The sequence below is a fragment of the Bubalus bubalis genome, chromosome 14 (assembly GCF_019923935.1).
Source record: "Bubalus bubalis isolate 160015118507 breed Murrah chromosome 14, NDDB_SH_1, whole genome shotgun sequence".
In the NCBI taxonomy this organism is placed as follows: domain Eukaryota; kingdom Metazoa; phylum Chordata; class Mammalia; order Artiodactyla; family Bovidae; genus Bubalus; species Bubalus bubalis.
The window spans coordinates 64,901,923-64,919,233 of NC_059170.1; the positions used below are offsets into that span (position 1 = coordinate 64,901,923).

The window sequence follows — 17,311 nt, forward strand, 5'->3', positions numbered from 1 at the left end:
ACCTTCTCAGCACCAGGGACCAGTTTCGTGGAAGACAATTTTTCCATGGACCAGAGGTTTCGGGATGATTCAAGCACATCACACTTATTGTGCACTTTATTTCTATTATTATTACATCAGCTCCACTTCAGATCAGCAGGCAGCAGATCTCAGAGGTTGGGGACCCCTGACCTTAAGAATACAGAAAAATATTTCTGCAGAAGTATCTTCTCTTGTCTTTGCTATAAAAACTAACATATATAAAATTTTTACATTTGATCAAAGTGATTTCATTAGAACAATATATTTTGGGTTGCGGATCTCAGTAAACTCTACATTTATAGAGACAAGGAGGATAAAAGATGTATCGTGAATAGATTGAGCTTTTTCTAACAAAACAACCAATCAACTTTCCTCTAACATAATTACCTGTAGGAAAGTTGGTTTCTTTTATTCATATATCCAAGTACAGAAAATGGAAAAACCTAAGATTTCAGCAGCAAAAGGAAAGATTATGACAGTCAAGGCATCCTGGGGATGAGTTAACCCACAGCCCACTTTCCACCAGACCACAGAGACACAAATGCATGTGCGCTAAGTCGATTCAGTCTTGTCCGACTCTTTGCGACCCTATAGACTGTAGCCCACCAGGTTCCTCTGTCCACGGGATTCTCCAGTGGAGTGGGTTGCCCATTTCCTCCTCCAGGGGATCTTCCTTACCCAGGGATTGAACCCACGTCTCACGTCTCCTGCACTGGCAGGCAGGTTCTTTACCGCTAGTGCCACCTGGGAAGCCCCACAGAGACTTGGGTGCAAACATAATTTTTTTCTTCTTAAGACAAGACAATGAGTTTTCATGTTTCTGTGAATGATAGAAACCCATGAGTGAGAATGCTTCACAAACACTGACCTTTAGTGTAAGAATTTCTCCTAAGGAAAATCAGGGATAAGAAAGTAATCCTCATGGATCCTCCTTACTGCGTGGCTTCTATGGAATTATCTGCAATCACCATGTAGAAATGGACAGAGCTGCCTCCGTCTAAACTCGTCATTAAATGCTTGATGCATAGGGGTTGGCGTTTATAGAGGGATGAACACAACTCCAAAGAAGAACGCTTTGGGATAGAAGGAATGGAAAAAACAATTTGGTGATCATGGATACATATGATCATTTTCACTTCCCATAGTCTGCATGGCATGCTGCAGTCCACGGGGTCGCAAAGAGTCGGACATGACTGAACAACTGAACCGAACTGAGTCTACGTGGTGGTTAGCTAACACAGTGCTTTCATAATTTTTAGATGATTATAACTGTTTCACTAATGATGCAGTTGAGGTTCAAAGAAGATACATGATTTGGTTAGACTATGATATGAAAGAAGCTCTGGAATGAGGACTGGATACCAGGGTTCTGGAGCTGTCAGTGACTGGTGGCCTCTGCCAGGTCACCCAGCCAGCCAGTCAAGAACACTGCCGCCGCCCCTAGGCCCCCTCCCACGGGAACCAAGGGAGAGGAAAGCCAGAATACACTAGGGTGGGGGGAAAAAAGATACCAATATTTCTCCCTGCCCTTCTAACACAGACATAACACACAGATGATTCATTTAGAGCATCCCCACATAACACACCAAGTTAGAGAGTGTATTTTTAAATTTACTGCAGGTCACAGAGGCCCTGAGTGGAGGCATCTGTAAACAGCATGTGGATTGGAAGGGTGGCCTCTGGTGGGACCTTTCAGCCGTGTGACTGCTGCTGATGGAGCAGTCCTCGAGGACACGTGGCATCCTTCAGCTGGTGACAGCCTGTGAGTGTGGCAGGCCTGGAACCGAGAGGTGGTTTCTATCATCTGGTAACACGAGAAACCTGGGTGTTTCCGTGGAGGAAAAGCAAAGCTTCACATAAATCAACTCAAAATGTAAACACACCACTTAAAGATTAATCAAGGTGATTACAGAAAAATAGTGCAGAAAATCTCTGGAACAATCCAAGATAAATAAATGTCCCCAGACTCTAAAGAAATTCAGAACTCATTTGTTCATAACGTGACTTGACTTTCTTCACATAACTCATGCCGAATACCACATGTCTGACTACATCTGTCCTAAATGAAATTACCTTCCAGTTACTATCTGATTCTCATCCAGCAAACCTACACAAAGCACATATTCAGGTTTATGAAGGGGGAAAATGAAGTCCAGGGTTAAAAAAAAAAAATCAACAAAAATAATCACAAGATCCATCAAAGAGAACCATGCTATATTTTTAATAAAGCCAGTTTCTCAACTGCTTCCTTTGGGAACATGTGAAAAAAGAAGAATGAGCATGTATGCAGGGGGCAGGTATACTTAGGCCAGCCTGTGGCTACAACTCCTTACTAGGACAGAACGCCAGTAACCCAGGCAGGCAGAGAAATAGGAGAGGCCAGTTCTTAGCATCCACCAGGAGAGCAATCTCTAGAGGGGTCTGAGTTGCGGTTTTGTTGAGGCAGTGAGGTTTGATGGACTCTCCAAGGAGAAAACCACATCTATGGTACATGGTGATCTGGGCAAACAGGATTGCAGACAGAAGAAACAGTAAGTGAAAAGGCCCTGGGGCAACAACAACAAAAAAATGTACTTTTGAACAAGAAAAGCCTCATTAGCAGGGGTACGAGTGCTCAGCTCAGTTGCAGTACTCACCATGCATACTCAAGAGTCTTATGTTCCTTTTCATCCTCTGAGCTCTTTCAAATTGGAGAAGGGGCTAGGTTAAGTAATCCAAGATGATTACCTAAGCTGCAACATAGTTTTGGTCACCAGGGAGGCAACTAACACAGGAACTTACTAGCTGGGTGACCTGGGGCCAGCTGCTTCACCTCTCTGAGCCTCAACGTAAAATGAGGATAATTATTACCATCTTGATGTGATTATCATGAAGATACATGCCTGGCACACAATAGGTGTGCTAAATTACTACTGACATGATATAAATACTCCTGGCTTGACCAGTCTCTTTTAAGAAGGTTCTCTTGTGGAATTTCTTTTAACAAGTCATTAACTTCTCGAGACACTTCAAGCTAATGCACCAAGGCCAATGACAAGAGCAGACCAATTATAAACATGGATCAGTCAGCTCTGAAGCCTTAACACGGTGGGAAGCCATGATCCAATTAAGCAACGTTTGGTTTGTGGATTGCTGTTCAAAAATATGAATCTGTACAATGTCCATTTTGCAAGTTAAAACATTCACAGGCCAAAATTTGGAGACAGATTTACAGGAAGCTTCAGTTTCAACATCTCCGGACCACTTCTGTAAAGTGCTGAAGAAGAAAAGATCCACCGAACCAGAAAGCATGCTTTCAGAAGGTAAATACAACCAAGAGTCCTGTCACCATAATTTGTAGTTGTTTATCAGTTTGTGTCTAGCAGATACATACAAACCTCTCCAGTTTACAAATTTGTTTTTTTTTTCCCTCGCAAATCAGTTCACACCAGAAGTCTTAACGGCCATAGGTAACAAGCCATCTTTCTGGAACCTGCTGACATCTGCTTACATGGGATTGCTCTGCAGCTTCATAATTCAGGAGGTCCCTACAGGAAGCATTGTGTTTGACCTCTATGCAAATAATATGGGTACTTTCATACATGGCTGCTGGTGTTGCATTTGAAAATGTTAAAATCCAGATTCTTCCAAAGGCAAGGGAAGGATAGAAAAGTCACACAGCTGGAAACAGGATTCATCCTCAGAAATTGCCCCAACTTATCATATCAGGGTCAACTAAATGTGTCAGATAAGAATTCGGTGAATTTACTTTGGCCAGTGCAGTTCTCCTTCTGAGTACACACGGCTGGTGAAAAGCCAGATGTTTTCAATCTGCAAAGCTTAACACCACCACACAGCAAAACCAGCTGGCAACAGCCTGAAAGAAAGCGTGTGTCTTGCTGGAGGAGTCCCAGTCCCGGCATGTTTGATCTTTTACACGCATCAAACAGAGCTCCCCTCTTCCCGAAGTCCATGCCTATGTCACTGTCCTGGCAGCTGGCTCAGCAAGGACTTTGGAAGCAATAGCATCACCTCATTTTTTTTTGTTCTAGAGCTCAAAAGTACTTAAAAAAATATACACATCTCCCCAGAAGTAGATCTCTCCTTATATACTAGTTAACCTGAAAGTAACATAAAAATTATTTAACGCCCCCCTCCAATAATCTGCTTTTGCCATAGTACAGACATACATGTGCATGAACACAGGATAAATCTCAGCAAGTCATATTCCGTTTATTCTTATAACTTCGGAAAAGCCAGATTGAAGTTGGCTTGTGCACCAGTCTATGAAGGGTTGTTGTGTAATTACTTGTATTTTTAAAAAATCTAACACAATGAGGGAATCTATCATAGCAAACAACTGCTAAAACCAGCTCTCAAGCACTTCAAAATTACCCATCCATCTAGGTGATACAAGGGCCCAGGCTCAATCCCTGGTCAGGAAATGAAAATCCCACAAGCCACGCAGTGTGGCAATAAATAAATAAATAAAACGTCTAGGGAAATACTGACTTCCTGTATGGCCCAGCTGCTGCCCATCCTCCTATACTGAGCCAAGGTGAGCTGAGCCCAGATCCCTACTCTTAGGTGTTAAACCAAGTACAAGCAGAGCTTGGATAATGAAGAAGGAACAGCAAGAGGTGAAACAATCACACAGCACACTTCCTGACAAGTGCCTGGAATTGCAGGAGACAAGCTGAATTGTTAGTGGACAGGCCTTCACTCAACGCAGTCATAAAATCCAGGTTCATTCCCCACTCAGGTTGATCCACATTCTACGTCTGTGGTTCTTTCTCCTAAAAATTCCACACAACCTCCCCGGCTCCTACGCCCGCAGAGCTGGACTGATTTGTATACTCACTCTGGCGTGAATCTCTGGCCCTCCTTCGTGATTGGTTATTGAAGGCACCCTCTGGCTCATAGGGGGTTTAGAGAATTAATTAATGTTTGCGAAGTGCTTGTAGATCCACAAGCCGAGGGGTATTATATAAATGCAAATTACTAGCATTATTCTGTTTTCCATAGGGGCAGATTGCCCAGAGCACTCATTCATGCCTTAGAAGAAAACCAAGTCTCCCTATCTAGGTCTTCCTCTGTGAAGTGGGTTGTGGATTTACAACCCAGATCACCAACTTCTGCACATCACCCTGAGCAGGCCTTTGTGGGTTTTTAATTTTTTTTTTTCCCTAGGGAACCTATTTTGGAACTCAGGTTCCTATTTTGGTTCTCAGGCTCAAAGCCTGCAAAAAAGATCAGAACTCATCATGGAGAGCAAATCCCACCTCCAGAAAGGAATTTCAGCTCTCCCCTTCTCTTCATTGGGAGGAGATAAGACAGAGGTCTTGGTTTTCTGGAAAGTTCGCAGTGTCCCCTGGTAGACACAGGAGGCCCTGGCTGAATTCCACTATGAGTGATTACATTCTGCTCACCTCAAGGTCTCCAGCCACTCCAACTGCGAGAAGTATTTATTGCCACTTTCTGCCCTTGAAATGTTTTGCAGTCTCTCTCGGTTCTGTTTAAACACGCGCTGCTTGTACCTGCTGCAGCCCCTCCTCCGGGAGAAGGGGAGCAGGCCACCACCACCATGGCATCACTTTTAGGGCCTAGACCCCTGGTTTATTTTGCTATGTAGATTGGAGGAGCCGTTCATATATTGTGTTTACACATGTACTCTCTGCCTTATCTCTGTTATTTTCACTTTAGACCTAGGAAAACAGCTGGGAGGTTATGTAAGCATTACCCTGGGTCTCGATCCTCAAATACCTTTGGCAACGTTTATTGGTCTCTGAGAACTCCATTCCTTAGCACTGAAAAACACTCTTTCCTATCATGTCATTCCAACACAACTTTAGGGCACGCTGCCGCAGAGGTCTCCACAGATGCTAGAGGAAGGGGAAAAGGATTTACAAGAGTCTTTTTGTATGTTAAAAACAGAAACAGGAGCAAAGGGAAAGAAAAGGATCTCTGTAAGGAATGCTTCATTTGCAGGATATTTATTGAACTCTCCTATGGAACTCAGCCTTGGAAGAAGGTGACAAGGGCAAGCAGTGGCCACAACTCCCACTCAGGGCTTCATCTCAGAACCAGAACAGTTAATGGGAACGTTGACAGGCTCCAGAGTAGGTAAAGGGGAACAGTTAAGATTGAAAAAGTAAAATAGCTCCTTACCTATCATATTACATACACACGTGTGTACATATAGTATATTCCATGGTAGACTTTCACAGTTTTGAAAGTGCTTTACGATGAGCTCATTTAACTCTCGCAACAAACCCACAAGTACTACACCCACTCAACAGATAGGGAAACTCTGCCTCCAAGGAGTGGGTGACAGGCCTAATCACAGAGCTGGTCAAGGTGCATGTCCCAGACTTGGACCTGGGAGCTTGTTCTCCAGGGAGCAGTGGAAAGGGCTCAGCCTCTCACGCTCTAACTCAACTGATGATATGGAGGAAGAGAACACAGGAGAGAGGAAATGCAGGAGGAGCGGGCCAGGGATGTTCAAGGAGATGGGTTACAGCTTTCCCAGACACCGGCTTCTCACCAGCACTTCCGTCAGACTTTCCCACATGGATCTGCTTATACAAGTTGGAATATGAGGTCTGACCCTCAGTCACAGCTCAGTGTGGTCCCCTGGCCTCCACTGGCGAGTCTGAGAGGCTTTCTGGAAGAAGTCATCCCAGAGACCATGGCTGGCCCCAGATTTTATGCCTCAGTTTCCCTCTGATCAGCCTAGAGTGAGTTACTATCCCCAGGGAACACTGAGTGGGACCGCTGGGCAGGGAGTGGGGAAGGCGAAACACATAAGCAATGTCCACTTCAAAGGCCCATGTGACCCCCTGCCTCTCCTTCACTCGATATTGAGGGTTCGGCCATCTGCCTCCCCACCAGCCTTGCCCTTCTGGGATCAGCTCCTTTCTCCAGTATCCTTCACATTTGATGTCTCCCCTCTCTGCTCCAACCCTTCCCAACAGGACTGTGACTTCCTGCGGCCAGAAGCAGGACTTTGTTTTTCTTGGTATTCCATGTAATACTAACTCCAAGCCAGACATTCCAAAACTGTTTACCGAATTAGCTCCGGAAAAATCCCAAGTCCCTGCAGAACCCATCTTTGCTCTCTCCCACTGTTCAGTTGATAGCATGGACTCTATTCAATGTATAAGAACATTTCCTTCTGGAGATAGGACCCTGTGCCAGCTGCTACCAATAGGCTGGATTTCAGTTTACTGGTGTGTGGAGTCTTGGTCCTGGGAGGTCATGGGGGGCAGGAGTGGAGACTTCAAGGACTGGCCCTGAAGGCTGCTGGACACCTTCACAGCTGGCCATTTAGAGACACCATAGCAGCAGCAAAAGGCACGGTACTGAGCAAGAACTGTAACAGAACATCTCGATGCTTCTATTAATACAAGGATAATGAGGGAATTGTGGTTGGAAATTCCCATCTGTTAGCATCACGTCTGAAAGCTCCTGGCCAAGACCCATACACTCCTGGACACTCCATGAAAACAACCCCAACAGGTGCTTGGAAACTCTTCCCGGGGATGAAGGCGGGCTTGACCTTGGTGTAGATCATTCTCTTCTGCATGTCACCTCAGGGAAAAAAGTAGCAAACCACAACATTCATCAGGACATTGCCTGAAAAGGCAAAGCAATCAATCCCAGATTGGAAAGTCTTAGCATAAGGAAGTCACAAAGCATCTTCAGTGACAGCAGTCATGTGGCGAGTTATACAAACCCAGCCCCAAATGCTTTCCACCTGAATCTCCTTCTGTGACCCCAGTCTCCCCATGTTTTCAGGATAAACATGACATTTATTAATATACCCACCATAGTAAAGTGCTTTCCAACTGGAAGGAAATTAGCAATATGTTCCTTCTTTTTCTAGGGCAGTGTTAACTATGCTCTCGCAAGTGAAGCCACCAGGCTTTGTTTCTAAGGCATTTAAGTAAATCACTTTAATCAACCTAGTCAATCAAAGATGAGCTATATATTCTCTTTCTCTCATGGCAATGAAAACCTTCCTGTCACCCTTGCCAGGGTGGGACAGCAAACCACCAGGTGGGTATGGCTGAGACAGGAGGATGGAGTAGCAGATAATTAAAGTGCTCAGGACCACTTGCCCATTGATTTTCCTCTTGTAAAGGTAGCTCAATTGAAATGTTCAGAATAAATCATGTGTTCAAATTATCTTCTGAAGTAAGAGCTGAGAGCATATTGATTAATAATTATTTGCACTAACAGACTCAACTAAGGCAATATCATCAATTACCTTAAAAATTGTCCCAGATCAATCACAATGGAATCAGCCGAGTTTGAAGATTCATTGTCTTCTGCTTAGTATTTTTAAAGAGATCCACAGAGAGGCTGGGCTTCAGAATGGAATCCTAGACAAGCACTGCTGGCCGGGCAGATGACATGATCACTTCTGCACATACATTGATCTGGACCTTTTAACTGAGGAACCAGTCTCCCACACTTCCCCAGAGTGGCAGGTCTCCATGGTAAACAAATATTTTCCACATACGATACAGGATAAATGTGTATCATCCAAGGAATGTACTGCTGGTGATAAAACATCAAGTAACAGGCTGGGAGGCCAACCAGTCAATGGTGCCCAAACATCCAAGCTTACACACATGGATATATGTGTATATGCCTAGGATTCATCCACCAAGTAACACCCACGTAGTAGATACGAGAACACCCAGAAGTACCTCCAATCTAATTTATTTGTGCAGCTGAATATGACTTGAGTAGACACCACTCCAAAGTTTTGAAAAATGAAGACCATACTCCAGCTTATACATCCACTTGGTCACTCAAAAAAACATGGCTAATTTTGGCAGTGATGTCCAGTGCCAACTTCCCAAGTCCCCAGAAGATGTTCCACCTGCAGCCACCACGGTCCCTCTAAAGTACAAATCTGACCATGTGGCTCCTCCCGTCCTGTCCTTCCTGGCACAGCACTGACTAACTCTGCATCCCTGCCGAGGACCTCACCCTGACCCTCTGGTCCGATGGTACTCAAAGTGTAGTCTGTGCAGTCCTGGGTCTCCAAGACCCTTTCAAGGGTCCAGAACTATTTGATAATAATACTAAGACATTGTTTGCCTTCTGTACTGGATTAACATTTGCAGTGATGGTACAAAAAAGTGCACCAGGGAGCCGGTGAAACCGCTGGTGATTTGGCACAAACCAATAACCGGTATTCGGCACCAAACAATAGTGGCAGTCGTGCCCTTCAGCTCCAAGCACTTGAAGGAAAACGAGTGCCATTTTCACTCAGGCACAAACTTGATGAAGTGGTAAATATTAATGTTAGCAAACCTGACTCCGAGTATACCTCTTTTTAATTTTCTCTCCCGAGAAAGCACGCATGTATAAAGCCACTGTGTTACGTACAGACTGTAGTATGATGTTTGTCTCAAGAAAAAGCACTTGTGGGATTGAGTTGCAAGCTCAACTAGCCTTGCCCCTCTCCCCCACAAAACACCATTTTTAATTAAAAAGAACAAGTAACAAAAATCTGCTATTTCGACTTAACTATTTAAAAGGAACTTTCTTGAAGATAAACAAAGTGTGTATTTGTCATTTTGAGGAAAATTAACTGACAATATTTGTGCCAATGATAAAATCTGGGCTTTTTAGTAATAATTTAAACTTTGGAAAATTCACCATGGGTTTGATTACTCCCTAACACTTTCAGCTTTCTGTTCTGTTTTCTCTTACTGTATAATAAAATTATCACCATTTGGAAGATCTTTAGAACTTAGTGGACCCATATTTTCCAAGTGAACAATGCCTGGTATAAGTAAATCATTCAGGGCTCAAACAAAAAAAAACCCACAGGTTTTGAGAGCAGGAGAGATCAATAGTTTCAAGGTAACAGAGAAAAGTTCATCCCTGTGGTTCCAGGTTTCACATTAGAATTGAATGAAAGAAATTACCTCATGTCAGCTTTGGTGTAGAAAACTACCCACAATCAGGTGAACTGTCTTCATAAACTTTAAACAAAACCACCCACTGAACCAGGTTGAATGTAGAGGCAGTTATGAGAATCCAGCTGTCTTCTCTTAATAAGCCAGACATTCTAAAAACATGAAGAGCTTTGAAAAAATATAAAACAATGTCCATCTTCCTAGTACATTTTGAAGAATAGTTATCTTAAATAAAAATGTACTTTGTAATACCGCATAATGAATTATTGTTGATTTTAAAGGAATGAATAAATAAATGTCTCAGTCTAAATTTCAAATATGGCAAGTATCAATATCTGTTTACCACACAATAAACAAAAGATTCTTTGAAGGCCTCAGTGCAGCACTATGCAATGAGCGTGTGACCAGAGGCCCAGCATGCAACAGAAGAGAACACAAAAAAGAAAGAACGCCACTCACAGCAACACAGATGGACCTAGAGACTATCATCTTAACTGAACTAAGTCAGACAAAGACAAACATCATATGATACCACTTATACATGAAATTAAAAAAAAAAAAGATACAAATGAACTTATTTGCAAAACAGAAACAGACTCACAAACGGAGAAAGCAAACATGGTTACCAAGGGGAAGGGGGGTAGACTAGGAAGTTAGGATTAAAATATACACACTGCTACATATGAAATAGATGATTGACAAGGACCTACTGTATAGCACAGGGAACTACACTCAATATCTTGTAATAACCTGTAATGGAAAAGAACCTGAAAAAACAATAGATACTACATATATATGTAGTATACTACACATTTACATACACATACATATAACTGATTCTCTGTGCTGTAAATCTGAAACTAACACAACATTGGAAATCAACTGTACTTCGATAAAAATATTTTTACTTAAAATAATAAAAAAAAGAAAAGAAAGCACAACATGCCCAGCCCAGGCAGGTGACAGAAGGACCATGAAGAGGAGTAGCAGGTTCCCAGGCGGATTATGGAAGATGCTGCTGGAGAAGGAGCATTTCAGGCAGAGAAAACAGCATATGCAAAGGCTTAAAAATATGAATGACATGGCATTTTACAAGTCCCAATTTGCGACAACGAGGTGGAGCACAGAATGTGGGGAAGAATAGAGAGAGAGGACAGGTTGAATTCCATGCCCAAAAGGTGAGAACAGGTACCAGAAAGTCTTTCATCGGGAATGTGAGAGATGATTTGTGTTTTAAGATAAATCTGTTTGGTCAGCAGCGTGAAAAGAACAGAGGGGCATGGGATGAGAGTGGGAGAGAGCAGTTAGGATGCTAAAGCAGTAAATTTAGGTAAGAAATAAAGCAGCCTAGGTAGTGGCATGGACAATTTGGAGGGAGAGGAGAGCAAATAGAGCATCATTAGCCAGAGGGACGGGTAGGGAAGAGGCCAGTTTGGAACAAAGTTACCAAGTTGAATTGGGATAGGTCGATTGTGTTGAATGCGGGACCTGCAGGAAAGGGACTCCAGGTGGGCAGCTGGATGGACTCTAGGCTGTGACTGTAGCAATCACTAAAACCAACTAACTGACGGAGAGGCAGTCACTGAAAGCACTAAGGAATCAGAGCGAAAGAAAGAGGAAGGTAAACAGACAGGAAGGCACACTCTAAGCTCCGTATCACAAACATCCCTGGTCCAAGGAAGGAGCATCAACAACCAGGACCCTTCTGATCAAACCTAAATTGACTTGTCAGATCAAAAGTGGACATCACCAATCACGTGTTCTCCAACTCACAATCCCAAAGGCTCAGTATAGTAGGAACTTGAGCCCCAGGGCTGGGTGGGGGTGAGGATGGGTCGGGGAAAGAAGAGGGAGGAAGGCTCAAGGAGGCTGGCATTGAGTCAGAAGGGTTTCTGTGACTGCTGAAAAGAGGGAACAGAGTCGACGCCCCAGATGGACAACGACAGCATCTCCATCACCCTTTAATTCCTCATGGCAGACACGGAGGTATTCCAGAGGAGGGAACCCAAGTCCAAGAGACTTGTGTACATGACATGTGATCAAAACTGTTTCATAACAAGGAACTATTTTTATCTCTGAAGCCAGGAAATAGATTCTCTGGGCTAACACACGGGCCCCATTTCAATCAGAGGACTTGGTCTGAATACACAATCCAGCAGGAAGGCAGAACTTCACCATGGGAAGCGGAACTTTGTGGAATGCTTCAAAATCAAGCATCAACCACTTTCCTGCCTACTTCTCGGGTGGACATGTCTGAGGAGGAAGCAGTATCAATCTTAGAACATAGTTCATATCTTCTCAACACAAATCTTACATTTTTCAATTATCTGCTTGTTTCATGTGTTGTAAATAAGTCTTCCACTTATTTAAAAGCTTCCAAATGGAGATCAATTTCTTCTCCTTTTCTTCTGGCCCTGGCAAGGCCGGAAGATGCCTGTGAATGGATGGCTTGGGCTACCGTCCTTCCTGTCTTGCTTAAAAAAAACCTTCTTAGGATCTAGGGGTAGCTGGCTGGCTGTGGTCTGTGTTTCGAGGCTTTCCATGAACTCAGTGCACACAAGTATCATGGGAGCTTCATATGAAATGGGTAGAAACAGTGACATCCAAACCTCCACCCTCACTCTCCTGTCTGTTAGAGGGAAAGGCATTAAAAGCAGAATGCATTTTGATGGCATTCTCACTATTAGGTTAAACTCAATCTAAAAGTTTGGCTGAGCCAGAGACATCTCCTAAAACTGATTTTTGAAGGAAATGGGAAGACTGCTAAGAAGAAGTCTTCCCTGAATTATACAAAACATCCTTTGAATTAAACAAGTAATTCTTCCCACTGAAGTATCTAATTTGAATTTAAACATTTCTTTACATGCTACCTTAATTAGATGCACGTTTCTCTCAGCATCTTAATTTTATGCATTTTACACTTCTAAGCAGCTTGCGAGTGAGGATTGCTTATTTGCATTCATTTACATACAATTTGCAAGAAATGTTGAAAAACCTAGAAAGGGAGAGATTGTAAATTCGTGGATTTTTTTTCCCCTAAATAAAAATGTCAACGCTATGAGGAAACAAACAATGCATTTCTTCCTTGCTTGTCTATAGTACTTTCAAGACTACTTTTAATATTTGTACACACAAAGAGATCCATTTAATGACTACTGCAGGAGGAAGATTTTCCCCTGCAAGTTAATCAGAACGATGAAAAAGTCTCCAAACTTCTAATCGCCTTCTTACTAAGAACGTGAAACATCCTCAAGCAGATAATGTCTCCTCAAAAATATTATTTGCCAAGTGCATCCTCTCAGACAATAAGGACATAGTTTATCAATTCTTCTCTAAAGATTCATCCAATTTAAAAACTATTTCTACTAGCTCAGGGTATTTATTCTATATGACTTTCACTCCAGTTAATTGGATTTTTCTCCACATCCCTCTCTCTTCCTGAGCTTAAATTTATCTTCACAATAACTCGCCATCCTTATGAGAAGCTGGGGGAACAGTTCTGGCCACTCTATACACAAGAAAATTCAAGTTGGTTATTTTGCAGAGATGGAAGCTGTTGATACTTCCCTGGCTTTCAATGCCTTGCGTTTCCACTAACATTATAAATATGGGGTGCCCCTCTCCCTGTGACCTTGAGCATGGGGTCTGATGGGGCGCTGGGATGAGATTTCCTGAGGCAGCCATTTCTGCAAGGCTGCAGAGAGAGCAAAATGGTAGCACACACTTAAAATATAAGTGCCTTCCACATTAAAATTTTTATCTCTCTAATTTCACTGGAACATGGCAGGGAGTGCTCCCACCCAAGCTTCATAAATAACCACTGCACTTCCAGAAGGCGCTCCCCTCTCCATATTGGGAATAATTCTGGATTACTGGTCTGAGCTTCGGGAAAGAAAGCTGCCTGTCCTAAAGAAGACGTGCCTAAGCAGAATGAGAGTTCTGACAATCTTCTGGGTGTAAAATAATGTTAACCGGCAGATGGAGTTTATCCGTGAAAGACAGTGGAAAAGGCAGGGTGGAAGCTGCCTTCACAGAGCAATTGGGGAGGCTGGGGCCCCCAAGGGGCTGGAGGAGGCCCCAGCAGCTTCCTGTGTGGGCTCTGAGGGTCATGTGATTCCACTGCCTCAGTCCCCCTAATGTAAAACCAAGATCTCGCAGAGAAAGCAAAAACAGATGCTGCACTTGAGATGATCTCTCTAAAGTAAACAAATTAGGGAATTTATACATCAGCTGTGGTCTCTGGAAATGAGCGAGAACTGAGTTGCCTAAAATAATTCAAGAAATCACTGTGAATATCCTGCAACATGCCAAAGCCATGTTGTTGTTGTTCTTTTTTTTTTTTAATGTTTCTCTCCCTTCATTTTCAAGGAGAACGGGACGTTAGGTGGATGATGGGAGACAGATTGTGAATGAAAGATCTAAGGTCTCACCCTAGCCCCTGAAGGGTACCACGGAAAAAGAAACACCCTTTTTATCTTAGGGCTTTAAGAAAACTTTGTAAACTTAAATTGTACAGCAGGTGTCATTACATACATTTAGAGAAAGTAAAATCTGATGAACTTAATCTATTAAGTTAAAATGTCAGCATATGCTTGTTTATAAAACAGATTTGCTACTTTTGGACTAGCAGAATAATTCCTAGTACTGATTTTGCAACTTCCTGAATTGTCTTCAAATACTTCAAGATGCTCCAAAAGTGATTTCTCCATGCTCAGTAAATGGGAGAATCCAAGTTGTTTTATCTTACAAATAAATAATGCCAAACGATGTCTCTTAAGGAAAAGCGTATTGATAATCAATCAAACAGAATAAGCTGCAAAAGAACTGAACACAATTAACATAATGTTTGTGGCTTCTTCCTTCAATTTTCATCTTATCTAATCCCAACGTTAAAATAAAATTTATTTTTTATGTCATTTTCAGACTTAAACAAATAATAGGATTCTTAGTGCTGACAGTGGATGTTCTTCACCACGCCAAGCAAGGTGTCTGCTCTTTTCTGAGCTGTTCCAGCAATGTCTGGCACTTAGAACAGGCATTCTGTGAATATAATGTATAATATGCACGTTCGCAGAAAGCCTGCTATGAATACACACACACACACACAGTTCAAAGTCCTACTATTAACTGATGGGACACACTAGGCGCCTGTCAGAGGAAATTTCTTTAAAAGAGACAGATCATAAGTTTACACATCATAAACAAACATTTATGGAGTGTTTATGTACTGGGGCAGGAGACACATTTACCATCCTCAAGAAACCAGTTCCAGTTTGGAAGACAAGCTCTATTTATACAACTAACAATATAAGGCATCATATGTTACATGCGAAAGAGAAGGGACAGAAGGTGCCAGAAGAAGCAACACTTAGAAATGTATTTAGAGTCATATATATGGGCACAAATATCCCAAACAGAATCTTAGGAAGAGGTGTGTGATGTCAGCAGACAGAACAGGACAAGCTCTATGTGTATACACAAACACATCCTCACACCCTCACACACAGAAGAGCTTGCCACTTTCTGGCTATGAAAACTTGGGCAAGCTCATAGCCATCTCTCTAAATCTTAGTTTCCCGATCCAGTCACCATGGATCATAGCAGTCACGCACAGAGCTGTTGTGAAAGCAAAAGGTACAAATGCCACCTGAGTCCATGTAAAGCACTTACCTGGTGCCTGGTACACGGACCACGCTTTCAAGAAATATTAGCTTTAATGGGACTGATTGACGTTAAACTTACCTCACCCCTCTTAGCCCAATTATTCATTCTCATGTCATTTGATTTGCTCTCATCATCAGCCTTGCAGCTGGCCTGGGAGCCTCTTTTCTATACTTTCTAGAAACAAGTGACCCAGGCAGAGTTTGGTGTTGGTTACACAGGATGACTGAGCTGAGTGACACACAGCTTGTAGACAAAGGGCATGGATGCGATCACACCCACCCATACGCGATCAAATCTCATGAAACAGCACCCTAAGGCAAGAGTCACTTTTAAAAAAAAATCACTGTTACTCTTAAGGTCTCAGAGTGCCTTTGCATCGTGGACTGGTTCCTGTTGTTTGTGATTATTTTTGACACACTACAGGGATGATCCTACCTCCCATTATAAGTGGAACAATGTGTGAAATAAACAGGGGGAGCAGATTTCCCTGGTGGTCCAGTGGTTAAAAATTCACCTGCCAATGCAGAGGACAGGGGTTTGATCGCTGGTCTGGAAAGATCCCACATACCGAGGAGCAACAAAGCCCGTGCAGCAGAACTACTGAGCCCACGCTCTCGAGCCGCGGAGCCACAGCAAGAGAAACCAGCACACTGAGAAGCCCATACCGCAAGAAGAGCGGACCTGTCACTGCAACGAGCAAGACCTCTGGAAGCAACGAAGGCCCAGTGCAACCGAAAATCATCATAAACAAATTTTTAAATTTTTAAAAAAGAAACAAGGGAAGCCTGGAACTCATTCTGTCACATAGATTTTCATGACAGTGGCATTTTGTGTTACTTATTTTTGACCTGTATTATCTTTTAAGTTACAAATACTTTGTACACTTTCTGTCCCGATTACTAAAGGCTTTAAGGGGAAGACCAGAACTAAAACCAGTATTTATGGGGCATCCCATGAGGGGCCCCCCTCAGCTCCTTCTTTTGTTCCTGATGTAAATTTGCAGTGCAAGGTTTGTGCGTCCCTCTCAGGAAATGGCTGGTTGTGCCTGGACACGGGTAGTCATCCTTCTTTCCCACCTTGTCCTTTCCCACCTGTACTCAATAGATGAGAAATGTGTGTACACACTTACACACACACACACGCACAGATGCACAAACATCTAGCACACCATCTTGAACAACTCCTTGCAGTGACCAAATACCACGTATGTATTCTCAGGAAAACACTTGCTTTTAGGATTCAGTTGGCTTCTGAGTACACACAGATGGTCTTCATGTTTTAATTATTCAGTCTGAGGAATTGATTGGACCAGAACTGGAAGGAAACCTTCAACCTCCTGTTTTGTGTCCCATCGGCACTCTGTTCAGACAACTCTTAGGACGATATATTGTTTTCCTCTAAGAAAAAATGCAGACCACCTGCCCACCTCTAACAAATTTAAAACAAAAAAACAAACATAAAAAACACCCCATCAACAACTGCCAAATTCCTGGCGTGGATTCCTTCAACAATGTAAATATAGTTAGTTTTTGTTTAATTCCTTTGGGGCCAAAAAAAAAAAAAATTGCTCAGTTCTACTCACCTCCTTAGACCAGGTGCATACAGAACTAGCAAATTCAGGACTCCAGGTTAACACATAAGAGATTTTTTTTTCTTATACATAAATTAACTAGCTATTAGCTTGAATTCTCCACTATTGTTTACTGTAC

The 17,311-nt window shown here is 42.7% G+C and overlaps 1 protein-coding gene across 28 annotated transcripts in view; it reads right to left on the minus strand.

Annotated features, from left to right (window-relative positions):
• PARD3 (par-3 family cell polarity regulator) overlaps nt 1-17,311 on the minus strand; it is a 579,687-nt gene that overhangs the window by 67,837 nt on the left and 494,539 nt on the right. The gene's annotated exons all lie outside the window — the stretch shown is intronic.